This window comes from Sciurus carolinensis, chromosome 17 (genome assembly GCF_902686445.1).
Source record: "Sciurus carolinensis chromosome 17, mSciCar1.2, whole genome shotgun sequence".
NCBI classification, from domain to species: domain Eukaryota; kingdom Metazoa; phylum Chordata; class Mammalia; order Rodentia; family Sciuridae; genus Sciurus; species Sciurus carolinensis.
The window spans coordinates 53,871,113-53,895,709 of record NC_062229.1 but is presented as its reverse complement, the minus strand read 5'-3'; positions in this window follow the sequence as shown (position 1 = coordinate 53,895,709).

The following is a 24,597-nucleotide window of genomic DNA, read 5'->3' as shown; positions in this document are numbered from 1 at the left end:
CCTAAGTTTGGGGAAATTTGATACGGAACAACTGATGACTGATTCAGCTGCTCTTATCAGGAGCAACGCTGGAACCACAGTGCATATGATAAGAGCTGCATTCTAGGATTCACTCCTCGACCTGCGATTACTCACAGCAAGGGCTAGGGTTCTGAACATAAATAACGCTAACTCACCCTCTAAAAATATTTAGCAAGTTACAATCAGCCAACAGTATGAAAGTTTCTCCTTCTCTCCATGCCCTTGCAAAATGAAAGTAAAATGAGAAATTTAATAATAATCTAATTAATCTAAGAAAAGTTTAAATAATATGAATCTAAGAAAAATCAATGCCACCTTGTTTTGATTGCATTTTCCTGATTCGTTAGGGTGAGTTTTTTAAAAATAAATCAATGGACCCAGTGACCATGCTTTTCTTCTGCTGAGACTTGCCTCTTGATATCCTTTCTTTTATTTTTAATTAAAATCAACAGCTGGAATGATAAATGGGGGTATTACTTTGAAAGACTCGGATGGTCATCCTATTATTGGTTATACTAACATCAGTCACTCCAAGAGTTACCTGATTTCTCCACTCAACATTCACTCTTTCCCCTTCACAATTTCTAAGCAATTCATAGGAATATTCTTTGAGATCATTCAAATATTCACTCATTAAAATTTAGCATCCTTTGATGATTCTTGCTCAAATAAAACTTTATTATGCTGAATGGAAAACAATGATTTTTTTAATTTACCAGTCCATAGGCAGCCATCTTTGTGGATAAAATCATCTCTATCCCCTCATTTATTTATTATTCGTATGAACTCACAGTTGCCTGGTTTTATCCATGGCTTAAAATTCATTACTGAATGGTTTATAATTTATTAATTACATACAATTAATATATTAATTAATACAATTAATTATATTGATGCCCAAATTTTCTAAGATTTGACCAGTAAGAACCCCTCCAGATTGACTATTATTTCCTCCTGATGTGCCTGCCTTTCTCTTTCCATCTCTCCCTCCCTCCCTTCCTCTCTTCTTTCCCTCCCTTTCCTCTTTCTTTCCTCACTGCTTTATATTCTAGCACAACAAAATGCTCTTGGCACACCTTATACCCACCAGCCCATTTCTCTGTGGAGCCTGGTTCGTTGTAACAGGTAAAGGTACTAGACACAGATCTGGCACCAGATGTGCTCATTCAAATGAACCCATTTTAAGTGTGGTTTGGTGAGTTTGAATGAATGTGTAAACTCTAATAGCTACCACCCCATTCAAGGCTACTCTTGCCTTCATCCCTCAAAGTCTCCTTCTCTGGCTTTATCTTATGTAATTTCCTCTTTCAACATGCCCTTTATTTCCTATTTGCCTCCCTCCCCACCATTCTGCAAAACCCTGATAGAATATTTGTCCCTTCTTAGAATTCTTTTAAAATTCCTCAACAAAAGGCAATGGTTGCCTCTTCTTTTTTTCTCTAGACAGGGAGTGTTTCCGTCAGCTTTTCGGCTACTGTAACTAAAATACCCAAAAAAAAAATAAAAATAAAAACTTTAGAGGAGGAAAAGTTTACTTTGGGACTTCTGGCTTCAGAGGTCTCAGTCCATAGACAGCTGGCTCCATTCCCTAGGGCTCCAGGTAAGGTGTCATGGCAGAAGAGTGTGGCAAAGGGAAGCAGCTCACAGGATGATAAGGAAGCAGAGAGAGACTCCACTTGCCAGATACAAGTATACACCCCAAAGGCACACCCCCAGTGCCCATCTCCTCCATCCACAGCCCACCCTCCTTCAGTTACCATCCAGTTAATCCCTGAGGGGCTTAATTCACTGATTGGGTGAAGGCTCTCATAACCCAATCATTTCTCCTCTAAACATTGCATTGTCTCACCCATGAGATTTTGGGGGACAAATCACATTCAAACCATAACAGGAAGTAAAAATATTTGCTCAGCAGTTCAAGGAGTCTAATTGAAAAATTATTTCCTTACCAGTTGTGTATCCTTGGGAGAGTTAACCTCTCTGTCTACTGATTTCTCATCTATAAAATGTTCCGATTTCACCACCTACAAATGTGTTAGTTTAACTCTCCAGGTAGCTCTCAGATCTTCCCTTCTGGACACCTTCATAGCCTAGTATATCCATCCTGGAGAACCACCTAGTTTCCCAAATTCTATCTTCATGTCCTTTGTCATGCACTCTCGACAACACAGCCAAAGTTATTTCAAGAAATGCCAAGTGACATTGGCCCTGCCAGTTGCTACACACTCAGTGGCTCCTGGGTGAGGACAGTTCCCCCACAACATGGTTTATAATAAAAGGACTTTCTGGGCCTTATTGCTCCTTGCTAACATCACACTGCGCACTCCCCTGACTTGCTTAGTGAGTTCCTCTAACTCCGCCCACATCCTGCTCTCTTACTGGGATCCTTTCCCCATCTCACCAGCTCAACTCCTCTTCATCTGACTGATGGTTAAAAGCTTCCTGACTTTTCTGGTGAGTTTGAACCCCCCAGAGTACACTCCTTTAGCTTCATGTCATTTCTTTGGTAGCACTTAAACATTGAACCATCTCACTAGTATTTTGTAACTCTTTTGATAAATTTCAGTATCCCTGACAAGAATCTAATCTCATAACTGTGACCCAGTGCTGGTCCTAGTACTGACAGTTGACATTAGTTATAAGAATGAATGCCCCATGGAACTGGTGTTAGGATGAAATGGGATCATGAGTGACGTGGCTATGGCACAGTTCAAAGCACTTGATGAGAGTGGTTCATGGCAGGAGTCCCCTCTTATCCTCAGGGGACACATTCTAGGACACCCAGTAGATGCTTGGAATCTTGGATACTACAGAACCCTCTGCACACTATGTTTTATCGTATACATGTATACATATAATACAGTTTGATTTATAAATTAGGTATAGTAAGAGATTAACAATAGTGTAATAAAACAGGACAATTATAACAATTATACTGTAATAAAACTTATGTGAATGTGGTCTCTCTTTCAATATCGTATGGTACTACAGATCTTGGCAACCTCACTATACAATTATTTTTCTTTAAGTGGAGAACTTTCACCTTTTCATTTACAAGAAGTACTTTGCAGCTCTTCTTTGGCATATATGACTTGCCAATGTCACTGTTCTTGCATTGTGGACACAACACACAACACCAAGATGCCATGACAGTCAATCTGATAAGTGGGATGCCTAAGGAGTAACTAACAGGGAGGTAGCAGGCACAATGTGGATGTGCTGGACAAAGGGATGATTCAGGTGCCAGGCAGGATGGTATAGGATGTCTAGACATTTGTCTAGACATTATTCTGCTACTCAGAATAACACAATATTTAAAATTTGGTAGGTAGTTTATTTCTGAAGATGTTCATTCAATATTTTCAGACTGTGGTTGACTGTGGGTAACTGAAACCATGAAAACTGAAACTGCAGATAAGGGTAGAATTTTTCTAGAGCTTCATCCTTCTTATACCATTTCACCATTGAGAATTCTTTAGATGGCCGACATCTCTACCATTCCATTCCCAAAATACCCAAAATAGACAAAGTCCGACTTCTCAACTCCTGTTGTTTCTCCGGCACCTTGTATGAGATCTGTGCTTATTAATGGCATGAGGTGAATCAACAAATGTTTAAATGAATGAATCAAGTTATTTAAAACCTACTGTTTTCTTCTCTGTGAAAAGCAAAACCTACGAATAACTAACTCATAGGATAGTGATAGGGTCATGATGGATCACTAATAGGAAAGTGCTTGGGACAGCATCTGGGAAATTGCTGTGGTTTAGGTATGAGGTGTCCCCCAAAAGCTCATGTGTGAGACAATACAAGAATGTTCAGAGGTGAAATGACTGGATTTTAAGAATTTTAACCTAGTCAGTGGATTAATCCACTTGAGTGGATGAACTGGGTAGTAACTATAGGCAGCAGGTATGGTTTTAGGAAGTAGGTCACTGGAAGCACAACTTTTGGGTTTATATTTTGTCCTTGGTGAGCATACCTGTTTCCTGGGTGCCATGATGGGAGCCGCTTTGCTCCACCATGCCCTTCTGCCATGTTTCTGCCTCCATGTTTCTGCCTCATCAGAACTGTGGAGTTGTGTGGCCAAGGACTGAACCTCTAAAACTGTGAGTCAAAATAAACTTTTCCTCCTCTAAGTTGTTCTTGTTGGAAATATTGGTCACAGGGACACAAAGCTGACTAAAATACCACACTTGCCCAACAAACCCAGCGGTTGACATTTGAACAATTAGTCACACTGGTCATTTTAGCACTGTGACAACCAGAGCAGCTGAGTCACTTGCATTCAAGCGGTTTGCTGTGTAAGTACAATGCTCTTATATGAGTCAGGTATAAACAGTGGACCCCCCCCATCAGTAACTTTCTGCTTGGGGTAAACCTCTCAGTTCTGATTCAGAAACTCAAACATGGAGGCTGTCTATGTAGCCCTCAGCTCATAGCTATGAAATTGTTGGCATTTTCCAATTAGTTTTATTAGTGTGAATCTTGTCTAGGAAATTGAATCATGCTTTCAATTCCTTACATCCCAGAACATAATCCTTTTTCTCCAAGAGTAAATAGGGCAGTGTTTTGGGCTTTTTCTGAATGTCTCATCAAAGTCAAAAAACCTTTTCTTTAGGGTTGGCATTCATCATTTGTGCCTTTCTTTTACTCTGAAAAAGAAAATGATCCAGTCATCCAACTGGCTATTCTCTAGTTGCCTTAATTCATGGGAAGCCAAAAAGGAAAAATTGGTAGGTTCAACACTGTTGGACAAGGATAAGCAGAATCATATCACATTAACTGTAATTTACAGCATTTCAACACATCCCTGCTTCTGCCAAAGTCTGCAAAAATTAGCCCCACTGGAAAAAGTGGAGAATGGGGTGGAGCCAGAGCCGGTGGGGGGGCAGAATAGAGAACTGAATTTGTCTTTTCTAAGCTGGAGTTTGAGAATTAGAACCCCCATCAGCACTTTCTTGAATGTTTTGCTCATTGATGCTATAAAAATAAATATCACACAATATTTTCTGGACTCGGCCTCATCTGTTGCTAAAACTAAAGCCAGGCAGCTTCCAAACAGACTCACTGAGGTTCATTTCACAGGCGGGGACATTTCCAGGCTGGCAGGCAGCCACCAGAAGAGTTATTGAAATTCAATTCAAAACGATGAACTCTATATGAAAATGCCCATTTATGAGCATTCAAAAGGATGAAGAATCTCACAGGAAGATGACAAGCAATGACAACTTCTAGGACAGACCAGTGGTGCCTGCGGATGATTACCCCCCAAACACCCACGCTCTGAGAGCTTTGTTGGAGAGCCTTCTAAAGACTGGAACTGTTTGTATTCAGAAGGAATCTCTGTAGATGAAGCTATTTATTATGAGCTGAGAAAACAAATATATGCAATAGGGGGTTGGATGAATTTGTAACTAAAATACCCATGGCAGGTTCTATATCATGGATCCTAACCACCAGGCTTAGATCAGAGCCCCAGGATGAGGACCATTTTCTATGCCAGGGTTCCTTGACTTACTCAGGAGTGGAACATATGGAAGTTTTGTTCTCTCTGTAGAACCCAGGAAATACTGATAACATTCTTTCCCCCCAGCACATGACCTAGGAACAACTTCTATATCTAAAACTATGGCTCTTTTATGAGTTATGTAACAATGCCATTGTAAATATTGTACCTTTTTTTAAAAAACAACATATTCTGCTCCCTCCAGAAAGAAATAATCTCTCTGAAAACTAGGGCTTGATCTTATTCACTGCCTCTTCCCAGAGCCTGAACAAGCACCCTCAGACGCAACATATGGCCGAAACACTGTACCTGGTCATTGCAGAGTTCTTTCAGCAAATTCATTAGCTACTCTTGAATTTGCTTGTGAGGTAGACAGGACTGCAGATTTTAAAAGAAAATTGTGGGCAAAGAGAATGCTAAGTCATTATTTAAAAGTCTATTCTGCCTGACCATTTCATCATATATTTGGGGAGAAGACCACCAGTATAAAATTTTAGAGATGGCAACTCATTTTATCTCTTAGGTCCACTCGTGTGAAAACACCAGCAATGGGCAGAAGCAACATTTGAGGATTATTGGCCTCATCTATTCTGACATTGCTGAGAATTCATGCTTACAATGCAAATTGAATTAGGAAACTCATCCTCCGCTTGACCCACAAAGACCAATTAATGACCACAACATGAAGGTAAAACAGGAAGTGATCCCACATCCAGTTTCCATTCCTACAAGAGAATCAGTGTAGCCTTGCCTTTGGGGATGGGAGTATAATTCACTCACTTGATGAGCAGTCATCCAGGCCCTTCTTATTGGTGAGGTACTGTCCTGGGCCCTGGGGTTAATAAGACCAAGTTTCTGCTTTCAGGGCCATTATTTCACTCTTGTGGAAAAGAAAGGATCGTTGTTGTTTTGTTTTGTTTTTAATGTATTAACACCTCCGTACGTGATAAGAGCCATGAAGGAAAACAAAGTAAGGTGAGGAGATAAATAAGGCACCAAGGGAAGGGTATTCAGGAAGCCTTCTCCGGAAGAAAACATTTGAACAAACAAATTAAGAGCTGTGTGGTAATAGGGGTCAGGAACATCTGAGGAGCCTCTGAAGAGATTGCTAGTCTGAAGCAGCCTCACATGGTGACACAGAAACCACCAGACAAGACAAGTTAATTGCATGACTATCTGTGAATGCTGAAAACAACTGGCCACGTTTTATTTCTTCCACTCAGATGGCAAGCAATGAGTGAGGTACACAGGAAAGAAGGAGGCATAGGATCTGTAAGTGGGAGGGATTCTGAAGCATCTATACCTGCCTGGTCATAACAAGTAGCTGTGGATAAGTTATTATGGGGAGCCCCAAAATCCTTTGCCCTTAACTCCTGTCTGAGTCTTTGTTTGGGATGCTGTAACACAAATACCATAAACTAAGTGACTTACAGACACAAAAATGTATTTCTCATACATTCGGTGGCTGAGAAGTCTAAGATCAAGTCCCTGGTAGATTTGGCCACCAGTGAGAACCCACTGGGTCACAGATGGCTGTCTTCTCACTGTATGGTGACCGGAGACCTTTTTTATAAGGGCACTAATCCCATCTGTGAGGGCTACACTTCATGTCCTGTTCACCTCCAGAAGGCCCAATCTCTAAATATCATTCCAATGGAGATTAGGTTTCAATATGTGGGTTTTGGAGAGACATGCACATTCAGTCTATGACAAGACATAAATATTATTTATTCAATTATTTTTCATAGTCAAAAGAAGAGAGCACTAAGTGTTCCAGCAGGAAGAGCATCATCATTGGGGACAGGGAGATGACAGGCAAAGGCTTGACTCTGTGGTATCCCAGCCATTCATCTGGTATTTCCTGTCTCTGGGTGCCAGTTTCCACCTTTGGAAAATGGAAATGGCCATGTGGTGAAATTATTAATGATAATGTTTATAAAGGCCAAGCCCATCTGTTGGTGACAAGAAATAGTAATATATATAGTGTTATATGAAAAATCAGAAAGATAAAATACTTCCCCTACAAAGCAAAACCAAAATAGCATCTAAGGATAATTTTCCTTCATCTTTCCCAGAATTATTATCTTTAAATCTTAACCAATCAGCACCAAATGCCCACAGTTTAGTCTACTCAAAGATTGGTTATATATGCTATAGGAGTCTCTATCATATAGAATTCTATTTCAGAAATGAATGCCTGCAATATGTTGTCTCTTGAAACTTTGTGGCTTCTGCATTGGTAAAGATAACCTACTTAAAATCATTGATGACAACCTCAACCTAAATTAGTGACATTATAATCCAGATTATTAAGAAATTTGGCCTTATACTGTATAAGCAATCCTTCTAATTAAAACTAGAATAACTTAGAGAAGGATGAGTTTGATTGGTACATACAAATGGATGTAAAACAATAACTTTTTAAGCTAAATATGCATCTTCTGTGTATCCATCTATACATCTAGCCAACGAAAAGACTGAAGGCCATCTGCCAGGTGTTGGTTGACATGGTTGGGATCCAACCCTAAACCAAACAACATTGCTAATGACCTCATGGGAGCATTATTTTAGTTTAGAAGACAGATAAACCCACGTAAACAAATACATTTTTAAATAACTTGAGGTGTTAACAAGCGTTATGAACACATTTTATCCAGGATAAGTGGAGAACTGGTGACAAATAACTCAGGAGATGGGCTTAAATAGTGTGCTCAGGATCTTCCTGTCTGAGGAGGTGATGTGTCAGTCAAGATGAAGAAAAAGAGGGAATTGTACAAAGATCTGGGGGAAGAACATTCTAGAAAGGGGAATAGAAGTGCCCGGGCTCAGAAGTGAGAGTGAGCTAGCCATTTTCTAGGACTAGCAAGGGGCTATCCCAACTGGAGCAAGACATGGTAGGAAATGAGATTGAAGAGGAAAATAGAACCAGACCACCCAGGGCTTCCTGGGCCATAGTAAGAACTTTCTGTTTTATTCCAAGTGTGATAAGAAGCCTGTGAGTTTTATGTATTTGTTGATTTTGCAGTATATGACTGATGAACTCTGATTTCTCTTTCTTGGCTCATTTGTTCATTTGCAGTGGTGGGGATCAATCCCAAAGCCTGGTGCATGCTAAGCAACCAATCTGCTTTTCTTTTAAAAAAGTGATCCTACCTGGGCACATGGGCAGCTCTGGAGGCTGAGGAAGGAGGATCGGGACCTCAAAACCAGTCTCAGTAACTTAGTGAGGCACTTAGCAACTCAGCAAAACTCTGCCTCTAAGTAAAATATAAAAAGGGGGTTGGGGATGTGACTTAGTAGTTAAGCACCACTGGGTTCAATCCCTATTGCAAAAAAAACCCAAAAAACAAAAAAACAAACAAAAAAAAAACAGTGGTCCTAATTTTTATGGGAGAAATGGAACTGTGTGCCTCCGGGGTTGCAGGAGCTGGAGGGTCTGGAGATGAAAACTGGGAAGAGAAAGAAACTAGGAGACCCACTAGGGAGTTACCATAATAGCAACTTTGATGGAAACTGTAGTGGCTTCGACCAGGGCAGAAGTAGGGGGATTGGGAGAAGCAGTTAGACCAGGCTGCCTATTAAGGAAGAGGAAACAAACCTCCTGAAGGAGAAGATATAAGAACAAGGGAAAGAAAATTGGGGCATTTCTTCCATTTTTAGCTTGAGCACCTGGAGTTCACTTACTGAGATGGGCTTACCAAGAAAGGAGCGGGTCTGAAGGGAGCTGAGGGGCTCCGTGGAGTGGAGGGGAGGTATGTTCATTTGAAACGCCATTTAGACAGAGATTCTGGACAGCCAGGTGGAAGCAGATATCCACGACTTCATACTGAAGGGTTTGATGTCAAACTTCCAAGAGGAAACACTCATAAGCGGGACTCCCTTACCCACGGAACTTTGGAAAATACTCATTTTCCCTCAACTTAACTAATGGAATATATTTAGAATCCTATGGGTCATGATGAGCAAACACACATTCTTTTAAATACATCTATGAAACATTTTTTTACCAATAATCATACGCTGGAGCACATGGCAAATCTCATCAAATTTCAAAGGAATGTGTTTTTTTAAATTTCAGTGAACTAAAACTAGAAATCATCCATAGAAAGATAACTAGAAAATCTCCAAATTCTGAGAAATTAAGTAACCTGAATAAGTAATCGAAATGGAAATTAGAAAACACTTTGAACTGATAAGATAATTAAAAATAGGGTATCAAAATGTGTGGAAGACAGCTCAAGTGGTATTTAGAGGCAAATGTGTAGCTTTCAATACATATATGAGCAAAGAAGAGTTAAAATGATCTAAGCTTCCATCTCAATAAACTATCAATAGGTCAACAAATTAAGCTCAAAAAAGGTAAAAAGGATATGACACAAATTAGTACAGAAGCAAATAAAAAAAAAAGATGAAAGAAATTCAATGAAGAAACCTTAGTGAAAACAAGAGCTGATTCTTGGAAAAGATGAGTAAGTTGATAAACGCCTAGAAGAACTGATCAAGAGAACTGGGAATTCTGTAGTTCAGTGGTAGATGCTTGCCTAACCCTAACCCCAACCCTAACCCTAACCCTGGGTTTGATCCCCAGTGCCATAAGGCAGGAGGGTATTTGAAAGAAGGAAAGCATCATTATTAGGATCACCCCTACAGTTCATATACACATTAAAAAGATTATAATGGGACATTTTGAATAATGTTTTGCCAACTAATTCAACAACTTAGATGAAATGGATAAATCTCTGGTTTAAAAAAAAAATAAAAGAGGAATCTCCATACTGCTTTCCATAATGGTTGCACCAATTTGCATTCCCCCCAGCAATGTATGAGTGTACCTTTTCCCCCACATCCTTACCAATATTTATTGTTGCTTGTATTCTTGATAATTGCCATTCTGATTAGAGTAAGATGAAATCATAGAATAGTTTTGATTTGCATTTCTCTAATTGCTGGAGATGTTGAACCATTTATGTATGATTTATCAAAATGCATAAATGCATTCTACTGTCATGTAAAACTAATTAGAAACAAATGAATTTTTTTAAAAAAAGAAACAACTTACCAAAACAAACACAAGAAGAAATAAGAAATCTGTTAAAGAAATCAAATTTTTAATTAGAAACTTTCCCACAAAGAAAAATCTAGGCCCAGATGGTTTCATGAGTGAAGTTTTCCAAACATTAAAGAAGAAATAATAGCCATCTTATATAAACTCTTTCAGAGTTTAAAGAAAAGCAACATTTTTAAGCTTATTTTATGAGGTCAGCATAACCCTGACAACAAAACATGACAAAACCATTACCAGAAAACTACAGAACAATCTCTCTCATAAACAAAAGAAATAATAATTTCTTGGAGGAAAAAAACCCAAATATTTCTTAAGGTATTTCTTTGTCTCAGTCAATTTTGTTCAGTTAAGTTAAAATGTAAGCACATATGAGACCCCTTTGATGATGATTCAAAGAAAGCTGTCAGGAAAGGAGATTTTTCTCAAATCACAAATCTTGCATGAAAAATTTTTTTTAAAAAAATTCTTGCATGAAAGATAAGTTGCCTATGCTTCTCCAGATACCCACACCCAATATGTTGGTGTCTCTAGAACAAAATTAACTATATATAATTCCTTTTTTGATCAAAACCATATTTGAGTCCATTTACAGAAAACAATTAAAATTTAGAGAATAAAATGACCTCAGCCTACATACTGCAACTTGTGTACATGACAAATATCTGTTAACATAACTGATGACAACGTTGAGATCATTCCTTATTGTATTATTGTGATGAGTTGCAAGCGAAAATATGTACACAATCACATGCTAGGACATATGTGTATACAAAAGATTTGTGCAACCTCTTGGCACCAAATCTTGAGGAAGAAATGTGATTCTACTGAACAACAAATCACAACACACCATCTCAAGTTATTTTCATATAATGAACAATTACGTAAAACGATAGTGACTTAATATTTTCCCTCATATAAAATGTCCAAATATCTTCACATACCATTTTATAAATCTCAGTACTCTTGAACTATGGCTACCTGGTGTGGCCATTTTGGAACATCCACCAGTTAGGTTAACCTATCAGCAACAGAACACAGGTCATCAAATTGGCTGCTTTGTTTTATAGAATTAGCTAAATGTTTCAAGTGCATCTGCAAAGCAGTCAGCTGTCGGTGCCACAGGGCGACAATTCTCAAAGTGCCATGCCCAAACCCTCAGCATGAACTTCTTCATTGTTGGAGATACAAGTTCTCTTAACCCAGTTCAGACCCATTATCTCAGCAACCAGATCAAAAACATGGCAGTCCCTGCTTTAATTTGTTCCAGAAAGTTCTGGTGCCCTCTCAAGTCTGAGAATCACTGAGAAGACCACTGAGGATCCGTTTTACCTAGCTATTCATCTATCTATGCATCCATTCATCATCTTTTTTTCCCCACATTTTTTATTGGTGCATTAGGGTTGTACATAATGGTGGGATTTGTTGTTAGATATTCAACATGACATAATACAACTATATAATTTGGTCAAGATTGCTCCCCAGCACCTCCTCCTTGCCTCCCGCCTCCTGGTCCCTTTCCTCTACTGATCTCCCTTTGATTCATGAGTTCCCTAACGGCCAACTTTTCCTTTCCTTTTTCCTGCCTGGCTTCCAAATATGAGAGAAAACCTATGACCCTTACCTTCTAAGGTTGGCTTACTTCATTTAACACAATGGTCTTTAGTTCCACCCATTTTCCTGCTACTGCCATAATTTCTCTATTTTCTTGTAAGATACATGCTACATGGTGCTCACATACACAATACTTTCACCCAGACACAGTTTCAAAGAACCAAAAGGAAAAAGTTATGGGGAAATAAAAGGTGACAATAATTTAAAATCTCTAACTATTGAAAGAAAGTCAGAAAAGTCAGTTTTGGCAGCAACACAGAAAAATTTCTTATGGACTTAGACCTAATTTTCAGACACTTGGATTTCAGCTCCACCGCTTTCTCACAAGAGGATGCTTATCAGACTCTCAAGTAGATTGGAGTGATGTCCATCATTGTGAATAGGCTGTAGAGCGTTAGTTAAAAGAATGTGCTCTGGCCCTGGATTTGAAGTCTGCTTTCTCCTTATGAGTTGCTGAGACCTTGGACAAATCTATTAACATTTTTTGTGCCTCAATTTCTTTATACCTTACTGGGTTGTGAGGACTAAATGAAAAAAGACATACACATACGTATATATAGACCTTCTTAGGATAGGGTTTAGAACATAATAAATCCTCAACAAGTATTAGCAGCTACTATTACTAGCATTGATACTATGGAATCCACAAACCTAATTCATTCACAAATTTCATTTTAGCATTGAAGGCTCACACTGAGCTCATTTGAATAGCAAGAGAAGGAAACTCAGAGCTAACTTAGCTAAAAGGGAGAATTTTGGGGGCGGGTTTCATTTTAATTCAGGAGAGTACTTTGCTCTCACAACTAACAGTCAAAAGAAGGATGGAATAGAGGCTCCAAAGACAACCAGGATGGACAATTTGAGGCTATTCTCCAAAGCGCAGAGGTAGGGCAGGTGGGAGAGGAGGCAGCTAAGCCAAATTCTAATTGATGTTTTGAAATTAGAACCTTTGTTACAATCTTTTCTTTCTCCTTTCTTCTCTACTCCTGGAGAATTGTCTTTTTTTTATTTTTAATTATTTAATTTTTAATTTTTTACATACTGCATTTTGATTTATTGTACACAAATGGGGTCCATCATTTCATTTCTGTGGTTGTGCACAACGTAGATTCACACCATTCGCATAATCATACATGTACATAGGGTAGTGATGCCTGTCTCATTCCACCATTTTTCATACCTGCTAAAAGGGAGAATTAACTGGTCTGCCTAACCAAATTGTGGAAACAGTGGCCTGAGTTGTTCTAGTTTCACACCCTCACTTCATTGTGACAGAAGATGATCCCATTAAAACACTCAAGGGATGGCAGTGGTTCATCCTGGGTCACAGGACCAACTTCTCTGGCCAGGGAAGCACTCCTTCCTATTCCCACACCAGCAGAGGCAGCGGCACCCACCCGCCATGAGTTTGGCTGAGGATCAGTATTCCTTTCAGAAAGGTCCTGGGCAGCCTTCCTGAGCCATCTGCCTGGAGAGAAGTAACCAACCATTTTATCTGTTCTTCCTGTGGTTGCTGCTACTCAGACCATTCCACAATCTGGTTCTTTGATGAGTGTCCCCTGTTTTGTGGCTTTTGTTGAGTTTGACCCCAATCTGAAAATGGGACATGTGTTTATTTTACCTGACAAAGGACCCATGGCTGAGCGGTGTGGCTGCTTGAGTACTATACTTTCTCCCCCTCCAGATGGGGCTGTAATTATAATTTAACTGTCTGGGTCCAACTTCAGGTGAGGAAAAGATATATTAAGTTTGCACACATGTTATTCACCAACCCCCACCCACGGCCCTTTGGCTCCCCACATTTCACGTGCAACCACCTTCTGTGGGAGGGGTAGGAGGGTGTGCGTGCATGCGTGTGTGTGTACACAGTCGTGTTACAATTCTCATTTCACAGCGTTTATGCAAAAACCAAACACCTGGGTTCAGAGTTTCCTAAAGGAGTCATCTGAAGTAGGTACTTTATGCCAAAATGTCACAAAGATTTATGGGCTTTCATTTGTGCATTAAATTGAGGACAGGTGGGAGAATGCTCAAGCCCTAGACAAACTGATAGCTCATTTCTCCCTGAGAAGAGAGATGGCTGTTATGACTACTGCTGGTTTAGATAAAATAGATACAGACCTTGTTAAAAAAGAGAGGAGGGAGCAAGAGGGGGAAGGGGAGGTTCAGGTTGGAAAAGTAATATTTCAGCCGTCAAATAATTACCTCTGCGATCATGTTTCTCACAAATGGGAACCCTGGACTTGAATCCCAAGGTGAGTCCTGCCCCCAACTCCAACAGAACTGGCAGTACCCAGTCCAAACAGCCATGAAAATGGCTGGGTGTCCGTTCACGCTCAGAGTGAGAAGGTCCCTGGAATTGAGGCAAATGGCGGCCTCCACACATTCCCCCGTAATGGCCTGCAACAGAGTCGGTTACACATATGTAACCACTCATTTTTTAATTTGATTCTTGTTTCAAACACCTTTTCAGGACCCAATACATCTAAAAATTGTCATCACTTGATAGGTCGCTACTCTATGCCTGGCCTTGAAACGAGCCATTTGATGTGCTGAGTCTTCACCTGGACTTGAAATAAGAGTGTGAATTTGCATTTCAGAAAGGGAATACTATTTGGAGCACACAGTCATGACAGATTTTTCACAGAAAGAAAGGGGAACTGCATTTGGAAAGCCTAGTGGTCAGTCTCTGCTTGTCCCTCAGATGACCTGGAACCCTACTGGGTAAATCAAAATTATTCTGTACATTTGATCCCTTTGAGGTTCAAACTGAGCTTCTGAATCAAATATTTATCAAACCATTGAATGATTTCTGAAAGGAGAACTTTCTATTTGGAAACCAGAGCTATGTTCACACTGAGGGGCAAAGGACATACAATTAGTCTCTGTTTTTGTATGACTTCACTCGATTACATGCATACAAATGAAATTTGAAACCTCCTAATGATTTCTGATCTTTTCTTGTGTAGGCAATTACTCCAATTCTCGTGATCTGTTTGTCATTTAAAACAACCACTAAATGTAATAATCAGAGAGTAAGAAATGTTCAAATAGCAATGGGGAAAGCTTTCAGTTAAAATACCCCATAATTCCCAGATATTTTTGTACACATTTATTCAGCAGTTCAGCTTTAGACTATATGTGTTTGTGGAGGTGATAACTAGAAATTGTAGAAGGGAGGTAGATAAAGGAAGACATTTTATGGTTTAGAGATAAATGGTGCTAATAGTTCAATAAGATAAATGCGTGCCTTTTAAAGATGAATTCCAGAAGAAATTGCAACATAGGACACAATTTTTTCTATGCCCATTTTTTTCTATGCCAGAAAAAAATGCTATCTTGTACCCAGATTGAAAAGCAACATGTTATAGCCTGAACAATACAGGAATGGTATTCATCTAATTTCTAGAATAAGAATATAGATTTTTTGGGGGGTACTGGGCATTGAACCCTGGGGACACCTAACCACGAACCACATTCCCAGTCCTTTTTATTTTATTATTATTATTATTATTTTAATTTTGAGGCAGGGTCTCACTAAATTTTTCAGGGCCTCACTAAGTGGCTGAGGTTGGCTTTGAACTTGCAATCCTCCTGCTTTAGCCACCCAAGTCGCTGGGATTACAGGCATGCACCACCACATTAGCTAGACATTTTTCTTGTATTATATTTTAGCTAAAATTTTTATTAAAATTCCACTGCTTGATGAGACTAAGTCAAGATTATTTTGCCATTTGAGAACAAACAAAAAGAATTCTATTGAATGTGGTTAAAAACCAGGCCTCCAAAGACAGCCCTACCTTAAATTTACACAATTCCTTGTAACAATCGTTTTTTAACCATTTTTAAGATACTCAACCCAAATATACAAATAATTGCTTACAAATTTCAGTGGATCCATGGACCATCTAATACCAATTTTTAGACACTGTACAGGGTTATAGAGTCAGGTTATCCCTCTACCTGGCTCTGGGTCTCTGGCGTAACCTTCCAAGGTAGAATCCATAGGTTAGACTATGTCTTGCTTGGTAGGTTGACTGAACTGTGTGTTAAAGACATTTTTTTCCAGGAGGAAATAGCCAGGGTTGTTTAGGTTCCTGATTTTTATCTCTATAATGCTGATGGGTGGAAAGGCTTAGCACCTTACCTTCATGAGTTACATCTTCATGAGAAAATTCACTGTGCTTCCTTTAGGCTGAATCTCTCCTTGCTATGGTATTGCCAGAAATACTCTGCCCCAAACTTCTGAGGCATATAGGTCCCCTATTTCCCTATCATTGGTAATGAATGCCACCATGACTTATAAAAGTAATAAAACCAAGAACTCGGTCAGCATGGGCTCCGTACCTGCAGCATTTCAAGCACTTCACACATACTGATATTTAATCCTTACATCAATCCTATTAGGTAAGTGCTATGATTCCACTCTTTTCACTAATGAGGAAACTGAGACACAGAGTAGTTTTTTTTTTTTTTTTTTTCCATTTGCTTATAATCATACAGCCAGTAAAGTTTGGAACCAGAGCTCACATCTCACTTCTAAGTCTAAACTCTGACCACTTGACTCTACTTAGCAATGAACAAAGAAAACGAACACACTCTTGTGAATAATCAAACATACATGCTACATAAGAGATCTTGACTGAGGTTTCCGTTTCTTTTACTACTACCCCACCCAGATGAAGGGATGCAGAGTTTGAGAGGAAGCTGTAAGGTACAGAGGTTAAGAGAACGAGAGGCTGCTGTGAACCTGGCCTGAAAAGGCCATGAAAGGTCATTTTCTCTTTTTTGATAACCACCAGCATTAGGGTCACATAAGGAAGAGGATTTGGATATAGACAAAGAGATGATTCCAGATGGTAAGGAGTGAGGAGACAAATGGGAGATGCCGTGTGATTCCACCCAGCTCTAGCTGGAAAGTCCAAAGATGGCTCACAATAATTTATGTGTCCACTGGGGGCATATAAGTTGCAGGCTGTTCCTAGTATGTATTCATGACCCATTGTTATTCTACCTGCATGTCTGTATCAGACTGTGCAGTCAAGCTCACATTGTGGGAGTTTGGCTCTGAAATCAACAAGGCAAAACTTGCCAAGAGTTGACCTCTTCCTGAAAATCCCTGACATCGTCCATGGAGTAGAGTACAGAGACACACCTACACACCTTCAGCAACAAGTGCCGCAGAGCAAATTCTTCCACCAGTAAGGAAAGAGACTCCTGTTCCTTCAGTGGAGTACCCGAGGAAGTTGCTGGTTTGAATATAGTAGGCATATTTTCCAAACACCATAGATTTTCTTGTTTTGTTTTTATCATGCTGGGGATCCAACCCAGGGCCTCATACATTCTAGGCAAGCACTCTACCACTGAGTCACATCCCTAGCCCTAAATACTAAAATTTTAAGTATCAGAATGGTCCTCCATTTAGGCAACTGCTTACACTAGGAGATGCACTAGGGAACAAGTACAGAAAAAGGGACCATCACATTCCCATTTCTCATCTCATGCCAAGGCATAACCCACGTGAAGGAAATGATTCTTGAAATTGATCCAGGTGGGTGTGGCTCCCTTTAGCCAAGCTAGGCATGCAGAAGAGAGATTGTACTCTTAGCCACACAGGGCTGGTGTTCAGTCATTACCCATCGGTATGCTGGACTGGCCAGTGAAAGTTCTAATTGGTCAGTGGCCAGAGTACTTTGCCGCCCTATTGTTAAAGTGTTGACTAACACCCTCACTGAAAGCATGCGTGGACTTGAGTGTGCAGTCACACACACACATCTATCTCCACCTCCATCATGGCAGCACGGGCATCGTGTCTGGGTGAAGAGGGAATTTATTTATTATCCAAGATCTGTTTCTAATCCTACCTCCCCTGAGAAGCCTCCATGCTTTTTTCCAAAAGGGCAAAGGGCATGATTTCTCCCACTTCTGTTCTTCCTTTCTTTACACTCTCCTTTCATTGTAGGTGATTGGAAATCTGATGCCCCATCAAGGAGGTAAACTCATGGATCCTTACTGGCTCATTTGTCAAGAATATTGGAAGGGGCTGGGGATATAGCTCAGTTGGTAGAGCGCTTGCCTTGCAAGCATAAGGCTCTGGGTTCAATCCCTAGCACTGCAAAAAAGAAAAAAAAAAAAGAATACTGGAAGGTTGCCTTTTATTAATTCAGTAGTCAATATTTCACAAATAATTAAATGACTAGTGAATAATAAGTGAGACATGAAAACACATATTCTTTCATGTCCACCAGAGAAAAACATGAAAAAAAATGTAGTGAATTATGGGTGAAAATACTAGGTTAGCATAAAATGAAATATCTTTGGAGGAATTAATGTGACCAAATCACTCTCATCTCTGTCCTCTTAGTCTTTCCTTCTAATTCCTTAATCCCAACCCCCAACCATTGGAAAGGGATACTGTGAAACCACTGAATGACAAATTGTGAAACTTAGAACTTGAAATCTAGTCTGGTATAGACACAAGGTATTGAGTCAAGAAAGCCTCTACCTATGAGTTTTTGTCTTTCCAATAAAGATTTCATACAAAGGATCTCCTCCACCTTTCCCTTATTCCCTCACTCTCTTGCTTTCTCTGCTATGATTTGAATATGGCTACTCTATACCTCAGGAGTTCATTTTGATTGAAGGCTTGGTCTTTAGACAGGCACTATTGGGAGGCAGTGGAGACTTCTGGAAATGGGGCCTAGCAGGAGGTCTGTAGGTCATTGGCAACGTAGGTATTTTTCATATGACCCCTTGAGTTATCTCCAGAGGACTTGTGTAAAAGGAGCGAGCCTGTCCCCCACCCAGTCCTCTTTTCTCAAGGATGTGGCCTCAAAATGTGACTACTTGCTTTCATGTGCTCTTGTTGGAATGTCCCACCATCCACTGCCCTCACCAGAGGCCAAAACAATGCAGCTGCCCAATCTCGGTCTGAGAACCTCCAAAACCAAGCTAAATAAACCTATCACTTTATAAGTTAGCTGCCTCAACTACTTCATTGTAATAACACAAGCTGACTAATTCTTAACTTGCCACTCCTGCCTGCTTATTGATCTTCCATTTTCTTCCAAATTTTAAAATTTCCTAATTACCCTGATATCACACCAGGAAGTAACCTCTTTCCAGACGCCATTTTGAATAACCTTGGAGGAGTACAATTCCCGTAATAACTGTCTCTGTGATAATCAATGAGTCAGCACTTGACCCATCCTTTACAGATGCAGCATCAACAGGGCAGGGCTCTACCCTGAGACCTGGAACCTTGGTCTTAGTGCTCAAGGACAAGAGATCAGGTTCTAAAGCAGTACTGTTTGATGAGTGTGGTCTGGGCTATTGGCTTTACTACCCTTCCCTTCTTCCTTTTGTCTTCCTGGCTCTCATGCTGGCTACTTTTCCAGTCTTCCTTTCCTCCCTCTGGAGATCTCCTAAATAGCCTCCTAATGAATTTTCCAACACTTCAGTTAGCCCAAATCAGTTTCTGCTGCTAACAGCCAATACTTCAACCAAGAGGTACTTCAGGGAGAAAAAGTCTCTGCATGCTCCAGTTCTATGTTCACTGAATTGGTTTCAATCACTGCAGGCAAGGGCATGAAGCTGGGAACTTACCTCATCAGTAGTTGAAAACCCAACTCCTGTGGGTGCACATTTGTGCCTTCTGGGAAACACAGACTCCTGCCAGACCATATCTAACTGTGCCTCAATGTCACCTGCTTAGTTTGTGGGATGTTTCCATTAAACAGTTCAAAAGCTGACTCACATGAAAACATTTCTACATACACATTTGAGAGCTACTTCTTCTGTTTTATCAAAGACAAGAAGGTTTTCACATCATGTTGTCATGAACCAACCCATTCATTAAAGATAACTAGTTTTTCTCCTTAATGAGCCTGACTCTTTCCCTCAAGCCCCTTGGTAAAGCTCCATTACTATTACTTAACTACCTTTTGGTGGATATTGAAAATGACTCTATTCAATTGGCTCTAACTGGTTAAAGTAGCCAAATCAAAGCTTCAGAGTTCCAACCCAAATATTTCTTTTTTTAGTTCTTATACACATAATTACATATGATTTACAGTGACGCACAAAATTTCCGGAAATAAAAACAGGAATCTTTGTTCAAAATTTTATCCAATCCAGAAAAAATATAACCAGGCAACAGGAGACAGATGTCACGAACATGGGACATGTGAGGTTGGAAAATGTTTGCTAAGTAAGTCCATCTCCTCTATCCCCTGAAATCCCACAAAGGGTAGGAAAGCAAGCAAGATCCATGTTTTCCAGGGAAGGAAATGAAGTTTTCAGGGGATCTGAAGGCTTATCTGTTGCTCTCCCAGTGATCCAGTGATTAGAAATATTCCCCCACAGAATGAAGCTCTGCTGCAGAACAAGCTGGGTGGGGACCAAGCCATATGAGATCTTAGAGAAATTCTCATAGTAACTAGGGTAGTGGAAAGCATAGAGCAGGTATTTGCCACATAGATGTCCCCAGGCCAAGGGATTTGCAGCTCAAGACTTGGCCTCTAGGGGAGGTGGGAAGGCAAGAGTATCACGTTGGCTCGTGAGGAACCAAACATTAAATTGTTTATCTGAGCTGTGCTTGTGAATTGCTAATGTTTCCTCATTCCAGGTGTTAATATCTGTGCACAATTATCAGCTCTAAATAACAAGCTTTCATTGCAGGAGCCTGGGCCAAAACACCAATTGAGGTTTTGTGAGGATTTATGGGCAATGGCAGCTTCATTCAGATGACCCTGGGACATGTTCTCCCTTATCATCACCATTCCAAGAAAGGGGGAGATGTCTCTTCCAACTACAGGTGGACTGCCTTCTTGGGGGACCCCTGCTCTAGGAGGAGGAGACCATATCCATCTCCCAATCTAAATAGAGAGATGAGAGGCCTCTGTCTTTGATGTAGAACCTATAAACCCCCTGGGGCTCTTGCTTACCTTTTCCATCCAACTTACACCTTTTTCCTGCAAACAACAGCTTATAATAACTGTCAGGCCTTCTTCCCCTCCTTAGAGCTCATTCTCTGTTTCAGGATCTCAATGCCTGCATTCCTCTGTCTGAAATGTATTCCCAGGGCAACTTCTCTTCCTTTAGTTTTCCACTTAAATGTCAACCTCTCCAGAAAATGCATCCCTAGAGATTCTCTTGTGTACTTCTCATCTTGTTATTTTCTAGAACAGGGATTGGCTAATTATGGCCCAAGGGTCAAATCTGGCAGGGTACCTGCTTTTATAAATAAAGTTTTATTGGAAAGTTCATGTCCTTTCATTTACGTAGTCTGAGGTGGCTTTCACCCTCCAATGGCTGAGTTGAGTAGCTGTGACAGAGACCATATGATCTGCTCTCTGACCCTTTACTGAAAAAGTCTGCTGAGCCTTATGCCATAGATTTAATACATTTTATAATAATTTTTCTTTGCTCACTTGTTTTACCTACTTTCAAACCTATGAGTCCAGATACGCAGAGATCTTCTCTGTTTTATTCAAGGTCTTATCCCAGCATCCAGGATATTGCTCAGTACAGAAACAACACACAACACTAAGCTTAGCAGAGATTAATATCCCCATTTTCTAGATGGAAACACTGAGGGTGAGAGAAAATGTATCTTTGCTGGAGGGGCCTTGACAGCAGTGGGCTGTTATTCCTTTTGCTCCAATTTTCTTAATGGCCTTTTTCCATATTGGTTGGTTGAGACTCCCTCTCCACTAGGATATAAGCTCCCAGAGGCCAGTTACAATTTTTTCCTTGTCTTGCTCACTATCGTATCAGCAGCTCCTTGGGCAGTACCTGGCTCTTAGTAAGGTCTCAATAAATGTATCGAGCAAATAGGTGATGGATATCTGTGGCCTCTGGAGGAAGCTTCTGATGCTTCCCTGGGGCGCACACTAAACACAACTATTATAAGAAATCAGTGTATATATCTTAAACTTATATGGTCATATTCCAATTATTCGTGTTAACAGAGAGGTGCCCTGGCTCTCAGAATCCTGAATGCAACTGGTCCAAGAACCCATTCTCCTTGGATTAAAAAAAAAAAAAAAAAAAAAAACCTTCCTTTTCTGTAGCTATGATCAATGAACATTCCTTGTGGGAGTTTCATTTTAACAAATCAGTCCCTTCTCCCCAATACTAAGTACTGTGAATCTCAGACCCAGGCTTGACTCTGCCACTTACGGGTTATATGACTTGAGAATAAGTTCACTCACTCCCCAAATCTCACTGTACCCATCCATTAAATGGTAACACAAATATCATCCTTCCTGGGAGGTTTTGAAAACAGTATGAGATAATGGTGTGTCAGAAATGGTAGGTCCACAAGAACTGTTCTTATCATCTTCAGCATCATCAGTAACAAAGTTTGAACAGTGTTAGTGTTCAAATAACTAGTATGATATAGAACTACAATGTAGAATAGTAGTTCAGGGTATGAACTCTGGAGCTACACTGCCTAAGTGTATATCCCAGCTCTATCATTAACTAGCTATCTGATCTTAGGTAAATTACTATTATTTGTGGGGTTATTTTACTTCTCAAAACTCCATAAGAGCTTTCTCTTTAAATTCTAGTCATCATTTCATAGCTAAAATTGGGAAGCTACTGGGAATAAAGGATGGAAAAGACTCATAATAAATATCTCAGGACTTTTTAGGCCTTCCCAAGCTAAAGCAATTTCTCTATATCACAATTTACAAAATGGTACCTTTTAATAATTGTTAGGACTTGACCAAGATGCAGGAAAAGAACTTAAGTACAAAAATGAGCTGAAAACACTGGCCATTCCCCTGTTAAATGCCCAGAGAAGGTAATCTAGGAGAGGAACCTTTCATTAAAATGTTCGTGTCTAATAATTCATGGTCAAGTTCCCACCTCATCCCCCCAAATTACACTGGAAGTTAAAACTGGACTGAGCCTCACTTGAGCAGGAAAGGGCATCTTAGCATGGCTCTTGAGGAAGCTTTATATTTCTATCAGTAGAAAAGTCAAGGCCAGGGATCAGACTGTCTTAATATGTAGACTCCAGATCTGATGTTTTCTTGCTGAAGTTTCTACCAAGACAGGAATATGCCTCTCGTACCATTGTTATCACTTGTCTTTGATCCACCACATCACTAAAATGCTGGACAGAGTGGATTAACCCTATGGATTTTTCTCCATTCTTCTGGGATCCACTTACATTCCTTTGGCTTCAGTGATATTCCTGGCAACTTTTCATGCATGGCACAGAAGAAAAATGTACCTGAATCACATGCCTATTCAGAGTATATATATATATTTTTTCCATCTATGTTGCTATAAGCCTTTTTTATTAATATATGTAGTCAGCATGAGGATTAATATTAGATATTCTTGTTTCTTAAACTTCATCCTAAGGCTAAGGCAAGCAGGAATTTGCTTCAAAAGCAACTTACTGTTGCTACTTTTTAATAATTGAAGGTTTTAGTACAGTAATTTCTCCTTAAGCTTCTTGATAATCCCAGCAAAATCCGCGTGTCAGAAAATGGAAGGCAGCCCTCCTGCGTGGTCCTGTATCCATGACCCAGCGCTGATGGAGTCTTGCTAAACTGAAGACTGTTTCAAAACAAGAGAACAAGATGTGGGTAAACCAAGGATCCCACACAAATCCTTCTGGGGAACCAGGAAATGAGCATCTAGTTGAAGAATGTGCCTGTTTTTCTGCCTCCGTGCCCCTTCCTACCATGCCAATGTCACGGGAAGATTTAGCCCTACGTAACTGAAGCACGGGATGGAGCCACAAACCATAGACGGCAACAAATCTTTACTGGAGGGCACCCAGGAAACTGATTCTCTTTAATGCTGAGGTTAGCACCCTTTTTGTCGCCAAGCCGGCAGAGCCTGACAAAGATGGGGGCATGAGAATTCTCAAAGCAAATAAAGACCCCTCTGGGGTGTAGAAAGTCAGCAGCACAGCAATAGGCTGGGAGAGACAGGGTGCGCTTTCTCATTGTTTTGGTGGAGCAATGCTCTCGCAGCCAGTCAGAAGGTAGCCATCCGTTGCCAGAAACCATTCATCAGACGGCAGAGAAGGCTGTCAGCTCGGCCTCCAGGCCTCCAGCCAGCCTGTCAGGGTCCAGGCAAGCAGCCAGAGTGTCAGGGGCTGCGGCTGGTAGCCAACCAGGACTTTGATGTCTAAGGGTTGGCCAGCTGGTATGTGAGGGTGGCCCATGGGCTCCAAAACCATATACTCAGCTCAAAGGTCAGAGGTTCTGAAAGCAAGCTGGGCCTTAGCGTATCTCTAATAAAAATGGAGGAGGTAGACATTTTATATTGTTAAAAAATTTGTTCGAATTATTTCAGTATTTGTTTTGATTTAAATTTCCATTACACATGCTTTTCATTATGCAACTCAATTAGTATAGAGAAG